Raw genomic sequence first — 25,974 nt, forward strand, 5'->3', positions numbered from 1 at the left:
AGGGTAGCCCAGTGGTCAGTCCTTGGTACTATGTCACAGCAAACCCCCATTGATGTATCAAACCCCCTTGGTTGTATCTAAACCCCACCAGGAGCAGCCTGCCTGCTGCTCAGCCCATCTGTAACTGTCATCTGTCACCCAGTCAGACTTCCAACGTTCTATGCATCACAGCATTCTCAACATTCTACTCCAAACACTCGCTGTGGCTGAACAGCAGGAGAACTGGGAAACTGCAAGATATTAAAATACTATGCAGGGCATAACATATCCCCCTTCTTTTAAAATGAAAAACAAAAGTGACATTTGTACTATGGAAATGCAACCATGCAATATGAGCAAGCCATACACAAAAGAAAATACACTAGTAATTAAATAAATACAATAGATAGAGACAATAGGTAGCAAATAGCAAAAGGGAAACAAACCCGCATAAAGCACATATTGCCAAGTCTCAAACATAGCAAAATTACCCAAGAAAAGAATGAATCAAAACCAGGGATGTGCTAATAAGAACATCACGAGAGATAATGAACCATTCAAAGTAGAGAACGGATAAAATACAACAATTGTAAAAATTGAGTACAACAACCCATCCTCTCCCAAAAACAAAATGAGAAAGTGTCATTGCGTTAGACAAAAGGTAACCACCTTTCCACTGTATACGAGTCTAACTCCCATGCATGCACATCCTGAGTAGGATTGACCTAGAAAAACATGGGACCCATCCGACACAAACCAACCCTATAATACAATCCGTAAAGAAAAGGAACAAATGAAAAGCACAGTTCCTAGCAAAAGGAAACTTACCTACGTTGTGAAGATGATTAAAACCAAACCTTCACTCCTCATGCGAGGTACAGAAACTCGGGATTATGACCCTAAAGCCCACTCTAATGTAAGGGTCCAAGACTATAACAATGAATATGGGACAATATAACTAACATATACACCCTGTGTAGGGGAACCGTACCCATAAATCTAAACCAACCCTGTGAGAGGGTACAGTGTTATGTTAACTGGTGGAAACCATGAAAACATGACCCGCGTCCGGGTTACCGTAAGAAACTAATCTGTAAACCTTGAATGGGAACAATACCCATAAACACACCTTAGTAAAAGTTGCAAAAACCATGACCATCCCTCATGTAAGGGAACTGTGAGTAGAAATCACACTCACCAACTCGCCTCAAAGGCCGCGTGTAACGCTTAATGTGTAACGAGACCACATACCCACCCCAGAGCAGGGGTTTCAATGACTATGAATGGGAATAAGACAAACCATACCCATACTCATACTGCCCACTAACAACTACTATTAGAGCATCCCTAGCATCCCTTGCGTAAGGGCACAAAACCTGTGGAACTAGAACCACTGAGGACAACACCTCAACTTTACACTCACTACTAAACCTGGCATACATGTAGCTTCAGCCCAATAACAACACTTAATGGGCACCCCTAAACTAAGGGTACTGTAACTGTGCAATGAGCGTAAACTGAACACATCCCTGAAATTAGAGATAAACCTGTGATTACCTCCCCGACATTACATGACCTCCCCATATGAAGGGAAACAAATACTGTGGAAAATCACACTCCAAAAAAACATTACATAAAATTTGCAAACACTTTAAATGCAAAACATCTTAAAACTGTATGCCACACCGGTGAGCGATCTCTCACCCGAAAACATTTACGCCATTCATGTTGTGCAGTCTCCAACTCTCCAATTAGATATGAACAGTTCCAAAGTCGTGTACCAAGAACAACCTCTGAAAATCTGACTTTCCCCAAGTTCACATGAAGCGACATCAAAACTCTGCCTCGAAATGCTTTGCAACTGAAAGGATCAGCATCAAAACTGCCACTCACCGGCGATGTATAAAATAACACCGTCTGTCCTCTGGAAACTTTATCGTAGAAACAGCGCTTGTGGAGAAACAAAAAAAACTTGGTAGGCAAAATTACGTGGTTGGCGGATATGGCACGCGCCTCCAATGGCAATTACGTGGTTGGCAAAAATAAATGTTAACCTCTCAAAATGGCAGCATGTATTTACACGCCGCGTCGAGTGGCTCACGGCACGCTCTGTGTGCCCAGCGTCTAACAACCAGCAGTATGAAGGCTTCGTTTGACGTAATAGAAGACACAAGAAGCCGCGAACGTCTTCGTGAAGGTAGGCTTTCACGCGCCAAGCCCAGCTCGTGCAAAGTTTAAATTTAAACTTAAATAGGCGGTTGAGAGTCACCGCGAGCAGGGGTCTCAAAACGGACTAAAATCAATGTAAAAAAAAAACGAAACAAAAATATGTCTCACCTGCCATACCACGTAACTCGTAGTCGTCCCCAATTTGCAACTACACTTCACACACTTTCCTTGGTGTGAATTCTCCACGCTGAGAATGGCCCACAAAACTTCCAAATCACATCGTTGTGAGGGAAAACAGCCAATAAATGGATCAAAAACACTGCAGATCCTTTTAAAATCGACGTAAAATCATGAGGCAAAAACGTATTTTCAAAGCCTTCAAAACACCACCAGATGTCAGACTTGACATGCGCTGGATCCAAAATACACTGTAAATTGTAACTACTCCATCAAGCTCCTCCAAAGTAGCGCCAACAGCATAAATCCTCTGAATAAGGCACTAAACAGCAGTCCATGTTTGTCTTGATCTTTGCTGCGCCTAAGAACATGAAGATAAATTTTCCCAAGACTTTAACTTTCCTTTTAGGCGCAGAACTTGTGGGTGTACGCACAACCACACAGTACAGCACTCTGTTGCTTGGGCTGTCCGATGTACAGGACACTGGTGGGGTTGCGAAGAGTGCTGTGCCACTTTCTTCTGTTGCTAGTGACATCTTGAGTTACTTCTTTAGTTGCGCTGTAAGAAATTTCTTCTTCTTTCTTCTTCTTGTTACTGTACCATCTCCCAGGCAGTGAGTACGTTTCCAACTCTCGCTCGTCGCCAAAAATATGTTGTACTCTCACATGAAGTAGACGCTGTTAGCCATGTAAGATCTTTTAGTACCTTTATTCCAGTTGTACAGCAAGATGGTTCACAGGTACATCAAACAGGTAGAACAGGTAACAAGATAAGGTGAGTAGGGTAGCCCAGTGGTCAGTCCTTGGTACTATGTCACAGCAAACCCCCATTGATGTATCAAACCCCCTTGGTTGTATCTAAACCCCACCAGGAGCAGCCTGCCTGCTGCTCAGCCCATCTGTAACTGTCATCTGTCACCCAGTCAGACTCCCAACGTTCTATGCATCACAGCATTCTCAACATTCTACTCCAAACACTCGCTGTGGCTGAACAGCAGGAGAACTGGGAAACTGCAAGATATTAAAATACTATGCAGGGCATAACAGTGTGCACCTCACACTCTGATCCTTAGTAAACAACACCTCCATTGCTTTGAATTTACCACGTCCGTGCGTCCGTCGAGCGTTGTCATCCTGGCATGGATACCCCCCTACACCAGTCCTATTTAAAATAGTGGATGTTGCCCGCTAAAGGCAGATTCTTGTTGTTTTAATGACTGATGGTTGGACGGTGATCTGGGAATAATTTTTCCTCTAAAGCTCCCTGTTGTGAAAGATGTACTATTTTTATTAATCAAGCTATAACGCGGATATTGGTAATTAATATTTATGAAATTGATTTTTTCTTATTCGTCCTATTTTTAATATGTTTAGTGCTAAAATCAATTTAGGAAGTGTGTAAATTTCCTGAAACACAAATGTCTTTACTAATATGTACTTTTATGATCTGTATTTTAAATGGAGCTAATAAAGTTTCTTCAATTGATTGATAGATAAAGAAGAAACAGACAGCTCTACTGCCCCCCTTTTAACTACTGCCGTGCTGGAGTCCTAGGTCACATTATACCATCATGATTTTTAGGTCTCGCCTGACCCAGCGCATGCGCTGGTCTGGCGAGACTTATTGAGAGGGCTCCAAAAAGTGCTACCAGGCCAGCCTAGAGGTACAGTGCATGTGCGCGGGAGCGCGCGCCGCGCTTTACCGCTATTACTTTCACGGCCGTACGGCCGCTTCGATGTTTGATCGTGATTGCGATTGCGATCACTTTCACTTTCGCTGCCGCATGGCCGCTTTGCATAGCCAATAGGTCTCACTTTTGGGACCTTATAAGTATTTAGTTATGCAACTGTTGCATAGCTAAACACTTATAAGGTCCCAAAAGCGAGACCTATTGGCCATGCCAATGCTTGTTTAGATGGGCCTTGGCTCATGGTTCAGCAGGGCTTGCTTTGGAAGATCGTCTCCATGCATTGGTTTCCCCTCTGTATCAGTACCTTTTCTAGGTACTGTAAAGCACCATACATCAAGACAATTATAAAAAAATGTTTACATCAAAGTACAATCAGCTGCTTTCACGGCTGTTTGGTGTGGTCCTTCGTCCCTATTCCCCCCCCCCCCCCAAAAAAAAAACAGACATACTGTCATCCACATGAGGACAGTCATAGAAGGGACATCTCCTTCTAATCTAGAGCATAATGGGAATGTTCTTCGTGCTGGGAAGTCACTCTTTGCAGCTTTTCAACGAAGTCAGACAATTGCCATTTCGACTTCCTGTCGCTATCAGAAGCAAAGGATGAGAAGCTGAGCGGGGTATGAAAGGACATCAAAGATAATGAGGACTACCATGTGGCATGCTTCATTAAATGTTTCGGTGGAACGCTGCAACGGATCGATATCTACCACACCTAAACCTCTCCAATGGACATTGTTGCTGATCAAAAATGTTTCAGAATGAGTGTTAAGTACACCCCAGGGAACTCCAAATCACTATGTAGGCAGCTTAGAATCACCAAATGTATTCTACATTCTCTTTCCTCTTACACATTTCCCAATTTAACAAAAACAACACTTGCCTGAACCCAAAGTCTCCTTCCTGCTGACTCAGCCCATCATGCGACCCTGGCAACACTTTGGTTAGGTGGTGCCGCCACCACTCCTCCACTTTGCACATACAGCACAGAGAAGCACACAAATGGTGGCGGACGCGCATTAGCAGGGACCTGCAGCCTGAGTCAGGGTTGACAAGAACAGCACAACAGCCAATTCAAATACAGCGCTTTCCGCGCGCTACAACTTCCACCCCATAGGAACTGAAGCAGGACAACTAGGTCTCGTTAGAAGACTGCCCCTTAGCAACGGTGGGACCGCAAGCTTCCTTTAGAGGAATTAACCCTAGTCAAACACCCAAATCACGTGGTAAAACGTCACGTTTGAATTAATGCGTCTGCATAGCGTCACATCCGATACCCTCGAGCGAGCCTAAAGCTAGAACGTTTGTGATAAAGGGAGTGAGATTTGACTCGCGTCGTGGGGTTTGAAAACGCTGTTTTGTTAAAAAAAAGTTTGGCAACTGTGATCTGAGTACAGTGGTGTCGGGCTCAGTGAGTGCTGAAGCAGGGTCAGTGACGTGGCCTAAAGAATTATCTTTTCAACTATTTTGTTTGCTTGCATCTAGAGGCGACTACATTTAATACAATTCGCCCCCTTTAATAACAAGCATTTGCAATGCAATTGGTCTCGCATTATTAAAATTTGAGCTATTGGTGTTGCATTATTTAGCAATGCCATTAGCTCAAACTTAAATGATGCGAGACCTATTGCATTGCAAATGCTTGTTACTTTTACATTCAGTTGGGAGATATTCGGCCAAACGATTGAGATGTGTAAGTGGAAGAGACGTGCAAAAAAGGGGAAACAACACCACGGGACGATTGGGGAGAAAACCTGCTAATGCTGAGAAACATATAAGTGAAATACAACATTTACGATCGAGAGTAAAACAAGCACGAGAAAGCGCGTGTCCACTGGTTCTCAATAGCAAAGACAGTCAGAGTGGAGTTGTGCATGTGTGTGACGAGACCGCGAGAGAAGCTAGAGAGTGTGTGTGTGAAATAGTGCAATGTGTGGTGAGTGGAGGTATGCGTGCCTGCTGCTGTGTGTTAGTGCTTTTACTGGTTTGAAAGGGCGTGAGTGTGTTTTAGAGTTTTCGAGAATGTGTTAATAATGTGTGTGTGTTTGAAAAATGCCTCACTGTGTGAGAGAGCGACTGTGTTAGCAAATTTAAATGGATGCGTGTTGTGTGTGTATGTGTGCTCAGAACACATCAAACAAGAGAGAAAGAATAGGCCTGGGCATATGTCATTAAGTCTGATTTTGTGTTCGTATGGATAGATAGATAGATAGACACGCAGCTAGCTACCTTAAGGACACATTTGACATTGATATGAGGGGAGGTAGAGGGATGTACTGAGAGAAAGAGACTGATGCTGCTTGAGGGAGAGGCGAGGGACCTCGAGTGAAAGTAATGCTGTAAGAAAGGATAGAGCGCTGGAGATGAAGTATAGAATATTGAAAAAGGACAAAGAAGAGCGGAAGAGACGCCAATGACAGGATAGGGACGCAGAGAATCGAATCCTCCGCAGCAGTGTGTGCTGGCGAAAAGCTCATTAGCGAAAGATAACCACTGTGGAGGGACCGGTGCTGGCACGGGGTTCAGGGCTGTGCTACTCCGTGCAGTGATTACACAGTGGAGAGAGCGTGTTAGCTAGCACGGGGCAGCAGACAGTGCTTGTTCTACAGAGCCTTGCAGTGTGGAGGGACCGTGCTCTCTCGGGGCTCTGGGCTGTGCTCTCCTGTGCAGTCTATTACAGTGTGGAGGGACCGTGCTTCCATGGGGCTCTGGCAGGGCTCAAGTCGGGGTACCACGCGGGTGTTCGGTGTCCCCCCACTTATTTTACCGGGAGCTCGATAACTATGAACTGCAACTGAGTGCACGCTACCTTTCGTGACGTGACTTCCTGTCGTGACGTCAGCGTCCCCCCACTTCTTTTTTAGGTCTTGCCTGACCCAGCGCATGCACTGGTCTGGCGAGACATTTTGTGAGGGCTCCAAAAAGTGCTACCAGGCCAGCCTAGAGCTACAGTGCATGTGCGTGGGCAGGCGCGCCGCGCTTGACCGAGCTTACTTTCACTTTCGCAGCCGCTTTGATGTTTGATTGCGATCACTTTCGCGGCCGCAGGGCCGCTTGGCATAGCCAATAGGTCTTGCTTTTGGGACCTTATAAGTATTTAGTTATGCAACTGTTGCATAGCTAAACACTTGTAAGGTCCCAAAGGCGAGACCTATTGGCTATGCCAATGCTTGTTTAGGACTTGTGCCCTGGGCTCTGGGCTGTGCTCCCATGTGCAGTGCTCACTGGTGCAGTCTGTTACAGGGTGAAGGGACCGTGCTCTCATGGGGCTCTGGACTATGTTCCCATGTGCAGTGCTCACTGGTGCAGTCTGTTACAGGGTGAAGGGACTGTGCTCTCATGGGGCTCTGGGCTGTGCTCCCATGTGCAGTGCTCACTGGTGCAGTCTGTTACAGGGTGGAGGGAGTGTGCTCACGAGGCTCCAGGCTGAGCTCCCCTGTGCAGTGCTCCTCTGTGCACTGCTCACTGGTGCAGTCTGTTACAGAGTGGAGGGACCGTGCTCTCACGGGGCTGTGAACTGTGCTCCCATGTGCAGTCTATTATAGTGTGGAGGGTCCGTGCTCTAACTGGGTTCTGAGCTGTGCTCCCATGTGCAGTACTCCTCTGTGCAATCTATTACAGTGTAGAGGGACCGTGCTCTCGGGAGGCTCTGGGCTGTGCCAGGGCCGGACTGGGAACCAACACCGGCCCTGGCAAAGTGCTTGGCTGCCCTGCGGGGGGTTGGGGGTGCCACTGAGCTCTTTGCCAGGGCCGGTTTTCGGACGATTTCGTTACAGGGCCGATTTTGCAGCTAACCTGCAAAAACGGCCCTGTAACAAAAACCGCTCCCAGGGGCCCAAAGCCAGCCCCCACCCGTGCGGCGCACCGGGGGATTGCCCGGTGCACACTACGTCCGGTCCGGCCCATGGCTGTGCTCCCGTGTGTAGCTGGTTACAGTGTGGAGGGGCCGTGCTCTCGGGAGGCTCTGGGCTGTGCTCTCGTGTGCAGTGCTCCCCTGTTCAGCCTGTTACAGGGTGGAGGGACCCTGGCGCACACGGGGCTGCAGATAGTGCTCCTCTCTGCAGTACAGATATGATTCATGCAGCTCAACCTACCAGTCGTGAAGACAAAAAGAAAGAAAATTAACGTTTGTTTCTGAGTCATGCCAAAGACAGAGGTCATGACCTTCGGTGCTCTATGTGCCCAGCCCTTATGTCTCAGTTGTGTGTGTTGCTCTCAAATGAACATGTCCTCATCGCTGCCAATATAACGAAGATTTGAAAATTATATTATAATAACCAACTCTCTCGGTGAGCACTAAGGGGGGTGCGCAGAGATTATGGGCTGTTTTGTAATGTGCAAAAAAGATACCGCTCATTGAAAGTAAAAGCGAGGTGCAGGCAGGATGTACGTACCTTCAAATGGAGGCACTTGCCAGCTACAGTTATTTAAATACTTTGGGGCTTATTTACAAGCCCCTTGCGCCACTTTTGCGTCAGCTTTGAGAATCCGCTGTGAAGTGTCGTCTTCAGAGGACGAGCAGCTGGGGGAAGACGAGCACATGTCAGATTTTATTGTAGCCAACATTCCCAGCTTTTAGTGTGTTTTAAGAGCTCACGATTTTGTAAATAGAAATAAGTGAGACATGTGCACGGTCATTTGCCTACGATCACACCGTTCATTTATTCATATGGGAGTAACTATGGTTAGAACTCTGGTCTTCAACTACGTTGCGAGACATCACAGTCGGTTAACCACCTGCTGCTGAGATCTGTATGTGACCTCGAATGGAAAAGATGCGGTTTAGTGCCTAAATTGCTGAAGCCACTAAACTTGGGTTTTAATGATGGCCGTGTGCAGGACAAAATTATGTATTTTTCTCACATCATCCTGTCTTTTACTATAATCTTTATCATGTTTGGCAAAACTGAGAAAGCAAGACAACAGGCTTGATTAAGCACCGAGGAAAAAACAGGGCCTCGCTGTTGAGTCAGGAAGCGCCTAATAACGATTGTTTAGAACTTTACATTAGAATAATATATTCTGTCAGTCACTCATCTGCAAATCACATATGCAACCCCTGCGGGGCTAACTTCACCTTTTATCCCCCAAGCTAGACAAGATGACTACAGTTGTTGAGGTAACTCTTGTTAATTACAGCGTTTGAAAGAGACAAGCCCTTGGCAGTGTTATTAACATTTTTGTTATTTTTGCCAGTAAGTTTGCACTGCGAGAGTACTGCTATAACCCGCGGTGACTGAGGGAGGGGGGCAGGACCATATGTAATATAAGGATCCTTTGTAAAGATACACAGAAAGCGGCTATCGACTTGGCTCGTTGAGAAATTAATCCTGACAAATGTCTCTATTTGTTGGGTATGGAGTACTTGTCTCAGAGGACGCTACCGAACCTGTTTTGGTTTCGCCCTGTTCATGAGGTTCTGTTTGGCCCTGTGGCACTGCAGATACTCCCCGACTTTCTGAGGGGTGTAGTTGACGATTGTAGGCAGGGGCTGGAGCTTGACAAGGGAGGGCGAGGGTGAGACAGGCAGGGGAGCGAGAGTAGAGAAATGTCAACAAGCGCGCGGCCATGCTAATTGGAAACAGATGGCCCCTGCGCGCCGCGGCTCGCTCCCACAAGGTGGATGCCACCACAAGCACGAGTGTTTGAAAAGTGCAGACCGATTTCAAAAGGTCATCTCCTAGAGCAGCGCTGTGCGATGCGCTAGGCTCGACCTAAAACCTAGCATTATACATGTTATTTAAATAGCTTTCTCATTAGAGCTGCTAGCTAGTTCTACTTTGTAGCACATAAAATGTGCCTCCACTGTTTAGAGTTGTCCCTCAATGCAAAAAGGCATCTGACCCACAATTTCCGAAATCTGCTGCTGGACAGAGGCGGGAAAAGCGGGAATGTCCCGCCGAATCCGGGACGTCTGGTCATCCTATCAAATTCTGGTTGGTGCGACAGGAATAGTGACATAAATTTATAGTCTTACGAGGCCCAAGCCCTTGACAAAAATCACTGTGGATATGTTATTAGTTTAAGAATTAAACTAATAATAATTCATATTCCAATTATTATTAATTAATGTGAATGTGTTATTAGTTTAAGAATTATAATAAGTGAATATGGGTTATTAGTTCAAGAATTAGAATAATCAATGAATTCATTAACTGAGTCTAGGATAGACAGCACAGTTTAAAAACTGTTATACACACTGGTGCAGTACCTCTCAAAAAGGAGAGCTCGTCACCATGACGTTTTAATTGATTCCATCCATTAAAGTCCATACTCTCTCAAAAGCAGCTGAGTAACCATGCACCCAGGAATTTTCAAATGATTCTATCAATTAAATCCTATACTGTCTCGTAAACCACTGATTAACCACGAACACATTTTCCTTTCTTTAAGGCAGTAAGCACCCTGTAGAGAAGATTTTTCCTTAGCTCTCTGCCCAGTTGTTTCTTGTCACAGTACAGGAGATCCCCTTCTTTGCAGCTAGAGGCACATCAAAGTCAGCATTATTTGTTCAGAAATGGTTGCTTTAAAAAACAAAACAAAAAGTATGAGAACTATTTTGGTAAAATTAAAAAAAGCTTGAGAACATCATTTCCAGTAGATCTGCCGACTTCGACCTCTGGTTAGTAGTGCAGAATTTCCAGTGATAAAATGTTGTCTTGTGTTTCCTAGTCAAGCCTATGTGGGTAGGATGGCCAACGTTCCATTATCACTTTGCAGGGAACTTTGTGTGTGTGGAGACACTTTGTACTCATGGAGATGCACACCATGCACAGAGACATCAGAAGATGTTTGTTGGGGAGTGTGGGACAATGAGTTGTGTAGTGCAAAACCCCTCTCTTCTTAATAAGACCAGCTTAAATGATAGACCACAGCCAGTGACTGAGCTTGTGAAGAGTGATTGCTATTCATACTTCATTCTAATGTCTTTACCACCTCCTGGAGGCTGCTTTGACTGCTCACTATTGCTGATTTTGAGAGATAACTAGATAACTAATAAATCTGGTAGCCAAGTGGAATGAAATAGTCAAACTCTGAAACACTAATGCTATATATGAGGATCTACTAAGCATATATCCTGTTAACCACCTACTGCCACAGGACCTGGTACAGTATGCATGCTTTAGGTATAGCATTAGGCACCAGCTGTATCAAGCGTTTTTGCATTCACAAATGTCCTGAATCACAGAAAATATATATCTCAAAACAGTACACTTTCAGGCTTAGAGTGCCAAATAAATTATGAAAAAAGGAAGCAGAGAACTCTGGGTAGTTCCCAGGTTAAGGTGGAGAGCATCCCCTATATAGAGCACCTTTCAACACCAGTGACACTCTGGGCGTAACCGGTCCTGGTTTGTTTGTGTCCTCCGAAGATATGCTTGTTTTTGAGCGCTATTTGAGTTACAGCCTTCCAAATTTGGTTAGGAAGACCCCGTCCTGCCCCTTTGCTTCATCTATGCTAATATTCTTTATGCATGAAAAAGTCACTCTTTTGATGCTTCTGTGCTCCCCTGCTTCCTCTGAGCTACTGTACTCTCTCCCACTAAACCTGTAAGGAAAGCTCCAAACACTCACTCCGAACCTCTTCATAATATTAAGGAAAAGCACCTTTCCACAACATCCCTCCACCCCACATACCCCCTCCCAAACTACAACAATTCTAGGGCATCTGTCACCCAGCTTGAACTCAGCTACAGACGAACCCGTCTCCACAACTGTAGACAGTAGGCCAGAGTGTTCTCAGACACCGGACCCTAAACAGGAAACTAAACCTAAATACTCCAAGTCACTGGCATTGTGTGACATAAGAATCCCTCCGTTGGGATCAAGACAGGTCTTCCTGACACTACCAGGAAGAAATCAAGTGTTCGACTTGTTCTCGGGTTTCTACAGTCTACAGGGCCTTTAAACAGCTAGTTCCGTTGTGGTCCTCACATCAAGTTTCACCTTCCTCTGCCCAGGCCACAGGCATGTGTATGTACCAAAGATAATGTTGTGTAACTATAGGAGACATCGTAGGGGCATAATGGGAGGAGTAGCAGGCGAATGGAATAGACACATGATTGGAGAAGCTGCAAAGCCATTACATACTCTAAGGAAACACATCTGTAGGAGCAAAAGTGATGCTGATGTGGTTGAAAACAACTTACAACCCCACCAAAGAGGTAGCGTTTGAGTAGCCTCCAGAATTTCAGGTGCTTGTAGTGCAAACTGATTCCAGAGTTAGATCCTTAAATTGCAAACATTTGGTAACTTTGATGGTAAAATACATGCGTAATGTTACCAAAAGACTAGATCCTACTGACCAATTTAGGGATGTCTCTACGAACTGAAGGCATAACAGGGAGAAATGCAGAAAAGTGAAGGGCCTCCAACACTGCAGCAAATACTTATGCGTTCCTCTCGACTGCAGCTGTCTCCACCCAAAATGAAATCAGAACAATTCCTCCTTACACAACAAAGATATATCTTATTTCTTTTTTATTTAGGCGTTTCATAGAGTGCCAGGTGTAGCCATTTAGGTACTCCATAGTGCTGAAGGTGCTACGATACTCAATCCAAACAATAACAATTTTTGCCTACACACAACATTGTAAGCTACACATCAGCAAAACCTAAACAAGTCGCCAGTAAGCGCAGATTGAGGCCAGAGTGGTGTGCCAGGACAACCTCAAGAGTCCCACTTCATGATCGTCGACCCTTGAAGAAGCACTCAAGCATGAATCTACATTTTTAGACAGCACACCACCGAACACATAGCTGCACCCACTGTGCAAATACCCATCTCTAGCTCTGGTCAGTGTCACACATTGACTTTGGCAGAATATTGCCTGACTTATAACAAAGGAAAAGTTTGGGCAGCAACATGGTCAGGTTGGTGGAAAGGACCCTTCCTTTTTTATTTGACATGGAGAAGAAGGGATGAAATAACAATGGTGATTGGGGCTGACAGCATTAGAGTATGGTGAGAGCAGGCAGCACTGAATAGGAATGGAGCTGGTTAGAGATGGATCTTTCAAAGGTTACTCCATAGTGTGTTCAGGGCAAAGGTCCAAGGCTGTAGAGAATTCTCCTCTAGAAGTGTATTTAGATGAGAAGGTTGTGTGTATGGGATTCCTTCCTGTCTGGGTATGGTCAGGTCCGGGAGGTAGAGCTGTCCCTATGTCTGTTTAGGATGGAAAATAATTCTCTCATTTGCCTTTGCATTTCTGTTGAGGATGGGCGGCTCGTACAGAGAAAATGTCTCCTCCCCTGCATTATGTAATCAGCAGAAAGGGTCAAGGAAGTAAAGAATTTGTAGATGGTACACTATCCTGCACCTACACACATATCTTTTAGTGCCTACGATCAGGCCAGTCAGATTGGGGCAGAGAATTCAGGGTTCAAGCAAATCAAATTCTCGAACTTTCTGTATCTCAATCTGAAAACCAAAACTATCACATATTTTTGGACCGGAATGTCCCCTGCATGGAAAATGGGTGTGTACCCCTGCCCCCAGGTGACCTAAATGCATATTATATCTGGTATTCTGACTTTTTGTGGTCCAGCCCAAGTGCTGTTTGAGCTAAGACCTAGGCCTGTCCTTTGACTCTGTAGTTCAGAGTCTGGTTCTGAGTGCTAGAGTGGTGCACCAAGTGTGCTGTCATCAGACTTCTGTGCATTTCCAAGGTTGCTGAAACGATGCGGAGGTGGAAGCATACGGTTTTTATAATCCAATTACTGGCATCCCATATGCAGGTTAGATGTGTGTGTGTGTGAGTTTAACATGTGCATGGTAGCAGGACTTTTTGTGGATGCACATATAAGATTACTGAGACTGGCTAGATCCATTTTGGATTGCCCCTGATTTTGCATGGTGCAATATGGAGGTTGTGGTACTCCTTCTCAAGACAGTCGAAGTACATTCCTGAACTGGAAGCTGTAACTCTAGACACTAAAGTATAGGAATATAGAGACATGGCTGCCTTTAGAAATTCTATGGTGACCTTTCAGAAGGGAATTGTTTATTAGTCCTCCTGAGTACTGTCATTTTGGGTTAATGGTGGGTGAATAAGAGTGAATCAGCAGTTTCTTTTGTTAGAGGTAGGGATGTTTTTATGCATGGCGTACCTCTTTTGTCTCCCGCTGAGTGCTGAATGCCAAATGCCAGGTACTGAGGTTTTACCCATCATTGTGCTTGTGTTCTGGGTACTCCTGCTGTGAAAGCCATCACTTTTTACAAAGATTGTGTCTACACTGCAGATAGGAACATGAAATATGAAAACAAACCACCTCAAACTGGTTCCTAGGCATGAAAGTGGGATCATCATCCCCTACCTGATGAATTAGTATGGTATGCTTGAATTGAATGTTTTCACATCTTCCTTATCTATCACACCATTGAACATTATGTTAAACTCCACCTGGAATTATTATTTAACTTACCACACCCCGGAAAGGATTTTGGAAAACTTCATATCAATCTTCAAATCCATCTTTAGTGTCTTCACTTTAACCACATCTCCAACATTTACATACCATAATCTTCAATCACAGTGACAGGCATATTTTTTCACTTTTTCTCTTTTCAACATCTAGCATATTTGGCAGAATTAAGTCTTTCCTAAACTTCTTTTCTCTTTCTCTGCTCATCTGAAAAAACGTTGTGGGAACTTTGAAATAGGTTTGCAATCCTTCAACAACTCCAATGTGGTAACTCCAGTTTTGTTGTGCGGTATATAATGATAATCAGATATTTTCATTCAGTAATTCAATACTTCCAAAGTAAGTAGATGCCAAATCCAACAGCATCCTTCAACCATACACCTATTAAAAGCATAATACAAGAGAATCCATGTAGTGTAAATTTAACAGAGCACAATCCTTCTTTGTTCCAAGAATTATTTGATAACATTTGAAGATACCTTAACGTACATATCTGCCCGTATAGACTTTAGAAAATCCTCTCTGTAAAATGCTTTATTTGGAAACTAACACATTTTCTATAGCAGGTTGCATTTTCAATTCACATTTCACACACTTCTAGAAGCAATCAGTTAGTACCACAATGTGTTTTCTTTACTCCCAAAATTCTGAAAGGACAAGGAAAATGTAGATTTTCATCTGCTTTAGATGGACAGAAAATCTGGATTTTATTAAAGACACGTAAGCTAATATTATTGCAATCTTACTTTATTGCGCCACCCACAGCAGCACCTTTAAAGAATTAAGAACATTAACCAAGGTTCTAATAATCAACAAAGCGCCCGAACTACCAGCCTTATTCCTTCTTTTTTGTACACTGCAACAAACACAAACATAAGTTCATAAAATAACAGCTTGAAAATCCATGCGAAAAGTTATCCACTTAACAAGAAATCATCTTCGAGTCTCATTGCTGAAGAACAAACAACAGTAAGTAAATAGGGAAGGGAGAAGGGAGGGATAATATTAGCCTCCGTGTCTTTAATAAAATCCAGATTTTCTGTCCATCAAAGCTGATGAAAATCTACATTTCATGACAAGACCGGAGGCTAAGATTATTGAAAGTTCAAAGCTTCTCTAACAAACAAGAAGCTGCATTAATCACAGGTTTAAAATAAAACTTCAGAAAAACAGCGTCATTAGACCAATCAGCACATCTCAAAATATCATGCAATGCACCACCCAGCATAAAATCTTTTGAAGCAGATGCACCTCTCACCGAATGTGCACCTGCTCACATCAACTCCAGCATTTTTCATCACTTCTTTCGCCCATCTTGCAAGAGTTGGACTAGATACAGCCCTGTGCGGTTTCCTAAAAGATATTAAAAGCTGCTTCTCATTGGAAGAACGAATACCGATAGTTCTTCTCTCATACTACTTCAAACAACGCACAACACGTGAACATTCATGCACATCTGAAACTCTTCTAAAAGACAGTAAACACAACAACATAGTCAATTTACCACTTAAAACCCTCAAATCCAAACCACTGTTGTTTCCTAAATTCTCCTAATATGATTACACTTTAGAAACGTCCCAAACTGAACAATATCTGTCCACAGGAGCTTAGACACTCTTACACTTCTCATCAATCTTTTCACCAAAACATTCTGTCCCACAGATACTCCATTAACCAGTTCATGATCAGCAGCAATGGCAGATCTATGTAGATTGATAGTATGATAAGCTAAACCAGAACCAAACAAACTAGCTAAATAATTTACTATTTCGACTATATCAACTGAAACAGAATCAAAATCCCATCCCACACACCAGCGTAACCATTTCTCCCATGCCAGTCTATACATTTTCCTGGTTCCTGGAGCCCAGGATTCTCTAATAAGGATAGAAGCGTCTTCTGAAAGTCCAGGCACTTCCCAGACTCGCCTGAAATTTTCCATGCCATCAGTCTCAACTGTTCTGCTAGCACCAATTTGTGATGTCCCCCCAATGGACCCATCAACATTTCTTGATATGATAGAAGCAAAATTGGAAAGTCTATTGACATTTCTAGAAGGATTGGGTACCAGACCTGAGACTTCCAAAGTGGAGTTACCAACACTACTGTTTCCTTCCATTTCCGAACCATCAAGGTCACCCGTGTTATCATAAGAAAAGGAGGGAAAGCATAAGGACGAAGACCCCTCCAATCCTGCCTGAAAGCATCTATCCCCTCTGATTCCGGATCTGGACGCCAACTGAAAAATCTCCCCAACTGGGTATTCCTCCTGTTCGTAACCAGGTCCACATAACAAGGACCCCAAATTTCCATCAACCTCAAAAACACTGACCTGTGGAGACACCAATCGCTGGAATCCTTGTAATTCCTTGAGTACCAATCTGCTTCCACATTCCTCAGACCTGGGATATGTTCTGACTGAACCAGAATATTCTGTGCCAAACAGTAATCACAGAAAACTCTCGCTAGGTCCACCAGATCCATTGACCTTGGGCCCCCTAATTTGTTCACATATCTCACCACTGTTACATTGTCCATTCTCAACAGGACCGAACATCATGCCTTGTCATTTGTAAAACTCTTTATCGCAAAAGACCCTGCAAGCAGTTCCAGGCAATTTATATGCATTTCTCTTTCTTCCAAAGTCCAAATTCCTCCTGTCACTTTCGCGCCACAACAAGCTCCCCAGCCAGTTAAACTTGCATCTGATTCTATAATCAATTACGGATTTACTCCGAAAATTGCTTTCCCATTCCATGCCTCCATATTTTTTAGCCACCAAACAAGTTCTAACTTTGCTTCTTCCTAAAGAGTAATTTCCTCTGAATACTTCAAACCACACCTTAAGTGACTGCTCTTCAACCTTTGAAGAGCACAATAATTCAAAGGTCCTGGAAAAATAGCTTGAATAGTTGAAGACAACAACCCTACAATCCTTGCTAGCATTCTCAAAGAAATCACATCCAACAACAGAATTCTCCAAATTTCTTTCCTTATTTTCTTTATTTTTTCCATAGGTTGTCCTTGAATCATGTTTATCAAGAACCCCAAGAACTGAGTGTCTTGACTTGGAATTAAACATGACTTTTACCTGTTCACTACAAACCCAATACTCTCCAAAAGATCTATTGCCAACTTCGTATGATCCTCCACTCTCAATTTCTCTTGATCCATAATCAAAATATTGTCTAAATAAATGATCACACAAATTCCTCTCTCTCTCAAAATAGCAACTGGACGGAGCATTTTGGTGAAACACCACAAGGGCCGAGCATAAGCCGAAAGGGAGACAAACAAACTTCCACAACCTTCCTCCCCTTCTGATCCTTAGAAATCTCTGATGTTCCTCGCAAATTGGAATAATTAAATAGTGTTGGAAATACTCCACTCCCACACCGGAAAGGGTGGTGGTAACGGGGTCTCTCCAGACATACACAGTGGTAGCTTGGCTCGAGTGGTCAGGAATCAGGCACCGTGCTAAGCATACGTCATACCCATACAATAACCATGCATGCATCCGTTCCAAAAACGACTCTACACCGTAAAAATTATGAAAATATCTCTGTTTATCTTCTTTTTCTCTTAGTTGCTGATTAAATAAATAATAACACAATCACCATATACACGGCTTTGTCTGTGGAAGGGTACGTCAAATAAATACTGTCTTAATGATTCAATAAATGGGGGAGATCATAAATAATTAAGGCATAAATATAAGTGCAATACATACAGGCAATTAAATATTCTGAGGCAATAAATACTGTAAACCAATAAATATTGTGCGACAATAAATACTGTGGAACAATAAATACAGTGAAGCAATAAATAGGTTAAATACAATAAATACAGTGCTCTCAATAAATAATTAAAAGCTGACAGTGACACTTCTAGAATCAGATCACATTTAGATTTCTATGGGCTGATTTGGCCCAGGCACAGCTTGTAGTTATGTGGATGGTTTGAGGGTGTCTACTCCCTGGCTTGGACAAGGCTGAGGCCTAAACTGAGGTAGATCAAGGGGGGGATACTAGAGACCTGGCTCTCTCACTCTACACAACCCCTCTGAATTAGTCTCAGCTCACCCCTGGCACAGTCAAGCTGGTTCCAGCACCTCTCTAACCCCTAGAGTAGTCTCTCAGGATTCCACAGGGCCTTAGGCGCCCTCTATTCCACTTACTGCCCTTTTTCTGAAGCTCCGACGCCGCTGGAGTCGTGTCGACGCCGTGAGGCGGTTCCGGTTCGATGTCGGCGGCCTCGGCGCAATGTCAGTTCTTGACGACGCCGGTAGGCGGTTCCGGATCGATGTCGGCGGCCTCGGCTCGATCTCGACCTCCGATTCGATGACGTCGGGCAATCTTGGCTCGATGTCGACTTCGGGCGGCTCCGGTCCGATGGCGACCTCAGGTTCGATGACGTCAGCCGGCCTTGGCTCGATGTCGACTTCCGGCGGCTCCGGAGTGCGATCCCCACTCCCGACCTCCGGTGCTCTTCTCCTCAGGTTCCGGCGACTCCGGAGTGCGACCTCCACTCCCGACCTCCGGCACGATTCTCTCAGGTTCCGGCGACTCCGGAGTGCGATCTCCACTCCCGACCTCCGGCACGCTTCACCTCGGTCTCCGGCGACTCCGGAGGGCAGACTTCACTCCCCCGTTGACGCCGCTCACTCGACCTCGGGTGACTTCCTCCTCGACCTCTGGTACTTCTCCGACCTCCGTCGGCGCCCTCTCTCGACCTCTGGCGGCTCCGGGTACGACGTCTGCTTTTCCAGTCAGCGCCGCTTCTCCACCTCGGGCTCCAGGTCTCCAGGCTACTCGACGTCAGACTCCAGGGAAACCAGTATCCAGGTCAGGATCTTGCTGTTCTTGGATTCTAAGGCCTGTTCCTGCTGTCCAGGTCCTTAAGATGGTTTTTCTTGCTTCTTCCCACACAGGGCTCCAGGCTGGGCTCAGTCAGTAGGGACTAGTATCAAGGGTGGGTTTATGGACCCCACTCCAGGCACAAGTTTCCACCCCTGCTGCCTCACTCCTTCCTCCTTCAGGTTTCTGCTGCTCACTCTTCACCAGTCAGGTGCCAACTGCCAGCTCCAACTGCCAACTCTCTGTCTTAGCTTCCCAACATTCTAAACCGCCTCCAACTGTCACAGGGCTCCAGAATGTTGCAGAAGGTTCTAGTAGGTTCCAGTGGGTGCTGGTGATGTCACAGGTGGCCACCATTTTGTGCTCCAGGCCCTCAGACAGAAGTTCCAGGGGTAGATAAAATGGCTCCCTGAATCTGCATCAATACTAAAAAGTCTGGTGGTTCCCAAAAAGGAAAAATTCTAACAGGGTTTGAGGCAAAAGTGGGACAAAATAAATAATGGAGAGGAGGGACCACCCAAAGGGCTGACAGGTCTAACACGCGTCCCCCCCAGCTGAAAGTGGGGAGAGCTACCCAACCCCTTGGGAGTTCTCATCACTAAGGCGGAAATACCTTGAGAGACCGTCTGCATTGGCGTGGTCCACTCCAGGCCGATGTTCCACCTGAAAGTCCATTCCCTGTAGGGAAATAGACCACCTCAACAACTTGGGATTCTCCCCCTTCATCTGCATCAGCCAACGAAGGGGTCTGTGGTCGGTCTGAACTAGGAAGTGCGAGCCAAACAGGTATGGCCGCAACTTCTTCAGAGCCCATACCACTGCAAAGGCTTCACGCTCTATTGCACTCCACTTCTGTTCCCTGGGAAGTAGTCTCCGGGATAGGAAGACCACGGGTTGATCCAGACCCTCTTCATTGAGTTGCGATAACACTGCCCCAATGCCATGTTCTGATGCATCCGTCTGGACAATGAACTCCTTGGAAAAGTCTGGGGCCCTTAAGACCGGGGCCTCGCACATGGCTTTCTTCAGTCTCACAAAGGCCTGCTGACAAGCCTCCGTCCAGACTACCCGTCGAGGTTGTTTCTTGGACGTGAGCTCCGTGAGGGGGGCTACAATGGTACCGTACCCCTTCACGAAGCGGCGGTAATATCCCGTGAGGCCCAGAAAAGCTCGGACCTCAGTCTGTGTCTTGGGGGGTTCCCAGGCCATGATGGCCTCGATCTTCGCCTGGAGGGGTTGCACCGCTCCCCTACCCACCAAGTGTCCAAGGTACACTACCGACCCCTGCCCGATCTGGCACTTGCTGGCCTTGATCGTCAATCCAGCTTGTCTCAGGGCCTGGAGAACAGCTTGCAGGTGACGCAAGTGATCCTCCCAGCTGTTACTGAAGACGGCTATGTCATCCAGATAAGCAGCAGAGAAACACTCCATTCCGGTGAGGATCTGGTTTACCAGGCGCTGAAACGTGGCAGGTGCGTTCTTGAGCCCAAAGGGCATCACACAGAACTGGTAGTGGCCATTGGGCGTGGAGAAGGCTGACCTTTCCCTTGCTCCATCAGTCAAAGAGATCTGCCAGTACCCAGAAGTAAGGTCAAAGGTACTTAGATATTGGGCAGCTCCCAGCCGGTCAATCAATTCATCCGCCCTAGGGATCGGATGAGCATCAGTTTTGGTCACTGAATTCAGTCCCCGGTAGTCCACACAGAACCTCAGTTCCGGTTGGGCACCCGGTGGTGCAGCTTTTGGTACTAACACCACCGGACTGGACCAGGGGCTGCTAGAAGGTTCGATCACTCCTAGCTCCAGCATCTTAGTGACTTCACTATGAATGCTGGCCTTCACCTTGTCTGACATCCGGTAGATCTTGGACTTCACAGGTGGGCTGTCTCCTGTGTCCACGTCATGGACGCACAGGTGAGTCCTACCCGGAACAAGGGAGAACAACGAAGAGTACTGTCCCAGGACCTGGCGGCAGTCCTCCCGCTGTTCAGGAGTTAGAGATGGGGAGAGAATCACTCCCTCCACCGACCCATCCTTCTCTTGAGACGCAAACAAATCAGGGAGAGGCTCGCTTTCCACGTCCTCTCCTCCGTCAGTCACCATCATCAAGATGACTTCGGGCCTCTCGTGGTGGGGTTTGAGGCGGTTGGCATGCAGCACCCGCAGGGGCTGACGAGGGGTCTTCAGGTCCACCAAGTAGGTAGCCTTACCCTTCTTCTCCAACACATCAAAGGGTCCTGACCAGCGATCCTGGAGGGCGCTAAGCTCTCCCGGTTCGATCACCCACACCTTCTGGCCAGGCTCCAACTCCACCGGGTGAGCATTGTGGTCATACCACGCCTTCATCACTGCTTGGCTGGCTTCCAAGTTGTCAGAAGCTTGCTTCCACAACTTAGCCATTTGGCTCCGGAAGGCCAGCATGTAGCTCACCACGTCCTGGGGAAGCTTTCTGGGAGTTCTTTCCCATCCGTCTCTCACCAGGTTGAGAGGTCCACGTACAGGGTGCCCATACAGAAGCTCGAAGGGGCTGAAGCCCACTCCCTTCTGTGGCACTTCCCTGTAAGAAAAGAGTAGACAGGGTAGGAGGACGTCCCATTTCCTCCGCAGGCTTTCAGGCAGACTTCTGATCATACCTTTCAAGGTTTTGTTAAACCTCTCCACCAGACCATTGGTCTGGGGGTGGTAAGGAGTTGTGAACCGGTAGGTCACTCCACACTCCTTCCACATCGCCCGCATGTACGCTGACATGAAGTTGGTCCCCCTGTCGGACACAACTTCCTTGGGAAAACCCACTCGGGTAAAGATTCCCATCAGGGCCCTAGCCACAATAGGTGCTGTTATGGTCCTCAGAGGTATTGCCTCTGGGTACCGTGTGGCATGATCCACCAGAACCAGGCTAAACCTGTGACCAGCTGTAGTAGGTGGATCTAACGGACCCACAATGTCGATGCCCACCCTTTCAAAGGGGGTGCTAACGACAGGAAGTGGTTCCAGGGGAGCTTTTAGCTTCACCCCTGTTTTCCCACTGGCTTGGCAAGACACACATGTCCGGCAGTAGGTATCGGACGACACTTTCATCTGAGGCCAATAAAAGTGTGGGACAAGACGGGCGAAGGTCTTGTCTTGCCCCAGGTGTCCTGCCAATGGTATCTCGTGAGCCAACTCCAGAAGGAAGGCTCGATAACGTTGAGGGACTACCAAGGCTCGTGACGATCCATGTAGGGGTGCCTTGGGTTCACTGTAGAGGAGGCCATCCTCCCAGTAAACACTGTAGTTCCCTTCAACGTTCCCTGCTGCCTGGGCTTCGGCCTGTCGCCTCAGCCCCTCAAGGGTAGGGCACTCCCTCTGGCCCTGGCAGAATTCCTCCCTGGACGGGCCTCCCTCCACGTGCCACTCGGCCGGGATGGGTAGGTCCTCCAGTTTGGTAACGTCCCCCACCGCAGACTCCTGGTCCACCACCTCCGGTGGCCTATCCGTCCTACGGGGTGTGGACGCCGAGGCAGGCTCCTCCTGTCCTCGGTTCTTCCCTTGACTGGCAGCTGGCTGGGCCTTTGTTCCAGGCTCCAGCCGAAACGAACTCCCTCTCCGGGTAGTCGCGGACCCTGTGCTCACACAGGCCCAGTCAGGTGTACCCAGCATCTCAGTGTGAGTCCGGTATTCCACCTCCTTCCAAGCGTTGTGCTCCATGTCATTCCCCAGTAGACAATCGACTGGCACGGCAGGGCTTACGGCAACTCGAAGTGAACCTGCAACCCCCCCCCCATTCAAAGGGAACCTCGGCCACTGGATAGTGGCCTGTTCTGCCGTCAGCTATCGCGGCTGGGTGGAGTACATCGGGAATTACCTGCTCTGGAGACACCAGTTGGCTACGTACCAAAGTCATACTGGCTCCTGTGTCTCTCAGAGCCTCCCCTCTTTGGCTGTTGATGGTGACCCACTGCCCATACTTTACGGTATTTGCGGGCACCTGGATCTTAGGAACCATCTCCCGTTCTCCCAGGGACACTAAAGTGACACCCGCCCACTCCCTTCCCTTAGTTAAGGGCATCTCCTCCCCGAGCACTACACTAGCTACTCCGGGGGTCTTTCCTCCAATGGGAGGGGGTGGTCGTTTCAGGCACTTCGGATCTCCTTTATAGTGTCCAACGCCACCGCACTCGTAGCAATGGACAACCCTTGGCTGCTGACTCTGGCCAGGATTAGGGTTTCTGGGTGGGTTAGCCCTAGGGGGGAATCCTGTTCCCTTCCCTTGGAAGTTATTTTGGGGGCCTTTGGAGAACTCCTTTTTCTTTTCCCCTCCCTCTTTCTTCTGGGGGGCGCACTGTCCGGCCTTTTGAGTATCCCCTCCAGTCCCCCTTGTGGACACCCGGGTACTAGCCCAAATGTCCGCCTCCTCAGCAAGCTTCCGGGGACTGGTCAGCTTGCTATCCACCAGGTGTTGACGCAGTTCAGGGAAACATTTCTCGAGCAGGTGTTCCTTCAGTACTAGATCAAACAACCCCTCGTAGTTTCTCACTTCACTGCCCTGAATCCAACCCTCTAGTGCCTTCTTTGCATAGTCCAGGAAGTCCACCCAATTCTGTGTGCCCAGTTTGTGACTACCCCTGAACTTCTGTCTGTACTTTTCGGGTGTTAGTCCAAACTTTCTTATGAGCGCCAGTTTCATGGTGGGGTAGTGGGTCTGCTCATCCTCCTCGAGGGCCAATAATGCATCCCTACCAGCTGGAGGCATGTACTTGTACAATCCCCCTCCCCAGTACTTCTCTGGAACCCCATGGGCCCTTAACGAGACCTCATAGGCCGCTAGCCACTTGGCGATATCGTCACCCACCCCATAGCTAGCTACTATGTCCTTTGGCAGGTAGGGTTTGGGTTCCCTGGTGTACTCTCGTTCTTCGCTGCCACCGTTAGGTACAGGGTGTGCCCCGATTCTCAGGATCTGAAGATCTATCTCTTTCAGCCTTATCTCATGAGCCATCCTCTGTTCCTCTTTCTCTTTCTCCAGCCTTGCTAAGTCCCATGTGAGCTGTCTTTTCTCCCTCCGGTCTGTTAACTCCACTTCAGACAAGCCACCGCTAGAGGCACTGCTGCCCTTCCTGGAAAGTGTCCTGGGCCCCGCTGACAGGTTCCCCACCTCAGGTTGGTACAAACCAGCTCCCTCACTGTCGGGCTCTCTATCCCTGTCCTCCTCCTCAGCCTTGCTTTCTCGTCGTGCCTCCCCCCAAGCCCTTAAGCTGGTTTGGAGTGCACCCTTCTTTGCTCCTGGGGGACAATACACCCCCTCCCGCTGACAAAACTCCCTGAGTTGGGCCACAGTGTACGTTTCTAAATTCTCCAGTACAAACTCCATCTTGCCCACTCAGGTCAGAGGACAGTTATTTGCAGTAACTATGCAGGGGGGTACCTTCTATAATACCTCCTCCCACCACCAGAGTAAATTTGGAAAAAAACAAAAACCCACAATTAGGAAGGCCGCTTTGAGAAAACTTCCGGTGTAGGCCTATGGACTACCCACAGTTATTGTTGAGTATACGTAGGCACAGCTCTATCCCACCACTGAACGCCAATTATGTTGGAAATACTCCACTCCCACACCGGAAAGGGTGGTGGTAACGGGGTCTCTCCAGACATACACAGTGGTAGCTTGGCTCGAGTGGTCAGGAATCAGGCACCGTGCTAAGCATACGTCATACCCATACAATAACCATGCGTGCATCCGTTCCAAAACGACTCTACACCGTAAAAATTATGAAAATATCTCTGTTTATCTTCTTTTTCTCTTAGTTGCTGATTAAATAAATAATAACACAATCACCATATACAAGGCTTTTTAAATAGTGCAGGTCGAATAAAAACTGGCTTAATGATTCAATAAATAGGGGTGATCATAAATAATTAAGGCATAAATATAAGTGCATTACATACAGGCAATTAAATATTCTGAGGCAATAAATACTGCAAACCAATAAATATTGTGCGACAATAAATACTGTGGAACAATAAATACAGTGAAGCAATAAATAAGTTAAATACAATAAATACAGTGCTCTCAATAAATAATTAAAAGCTGACAGTGACACTTATAGAATCAGATCACATTTGAGATTACTATGGGCTGATTTGGCCCAGGCACAGCTTGTGGTTAGGTGGATGGCTTGAGGGTGTCTACTCCCTGGCTTGGACAAGGCTGAGGCCTAAACTGAGGTAGATCAAGGGGGGAATACTAGAGACCTGGCTCTCTCACTCTACACAACCCCTCTGAATTAGTCTCAGCTCACCCCTGGCACAATCAAGCTGTTTCCAGCACCTCTCTAACCCCTAGAGTAGTCTCTTAGGATTCCACAGGGCCTTAGGCGCCCTCTATTCCACTTACTGCCCTTTTTCTGAAGCTCCGACGCCGCTGGAGTCGTGTCGACGCCGTGAGGCGGTTCCGGTTCGATGTCGGCGGCCTCGGCGCAATGTCAGTTCTTGACGACGCCGGTAGGCGGTTCCGGATCGATGTCGGCGGCCTCAGCTCGATCTCGACCTCCGGTTCGATGACGTCGGGCGGACTTGGCTCGATGTCGACTTCGGGCGGCTCCGGTCCGATGGCGACTTCAGTTTCGATGACGTCGGCCGGCCTTGGCTCGATGTCGTCTTCCGGCGGCTCCGGAGTGCGATCCCCACTCCCGACCTCC

General features: G+C 46.8%; 1 protein-coding gene across 2 annotated transcripts in view; it reads right to left on the bottom strand.

Moving 5' to 3' along the window:
- The window catches only part of RBBP8 (RB binding protein 8, endonuclease), a 513,323-nt gene that overhangs the window by 380,659 nt on the left and 106,690 nt on the right, over positions 1-25,974 (bottom strand). The window contains exon 1 of one of the 2 annotated variants that reach the window (XM_085605770.1): positions 4,896-5,237. The exons of the other annotated variant lie outside the window; for it this stretch is intronic. The gene's annotated coding sequence lies outside the window, so the exon portion shown is untranslated. Of the gene's footprint in view, positions 1-4,895; positions 5,238-25,974 lie in introns of those variants that run through there. 2 annotated transcript variants of the gene reach the window in all.

This window comes from Triturus cristatus, chromosome 5_1 (genome assembly GCF_964204655.1).
Source record: "Triturus cristatus chromosome 5_1, aTriCri1.1, whole genome shotgun sequence".
Taxonomy (NCBI): Eukaryota; Metazoa; Chordata; class Amphibia; order Caudata; family Salamandridae; genus Triturus; species Triturus cristatus.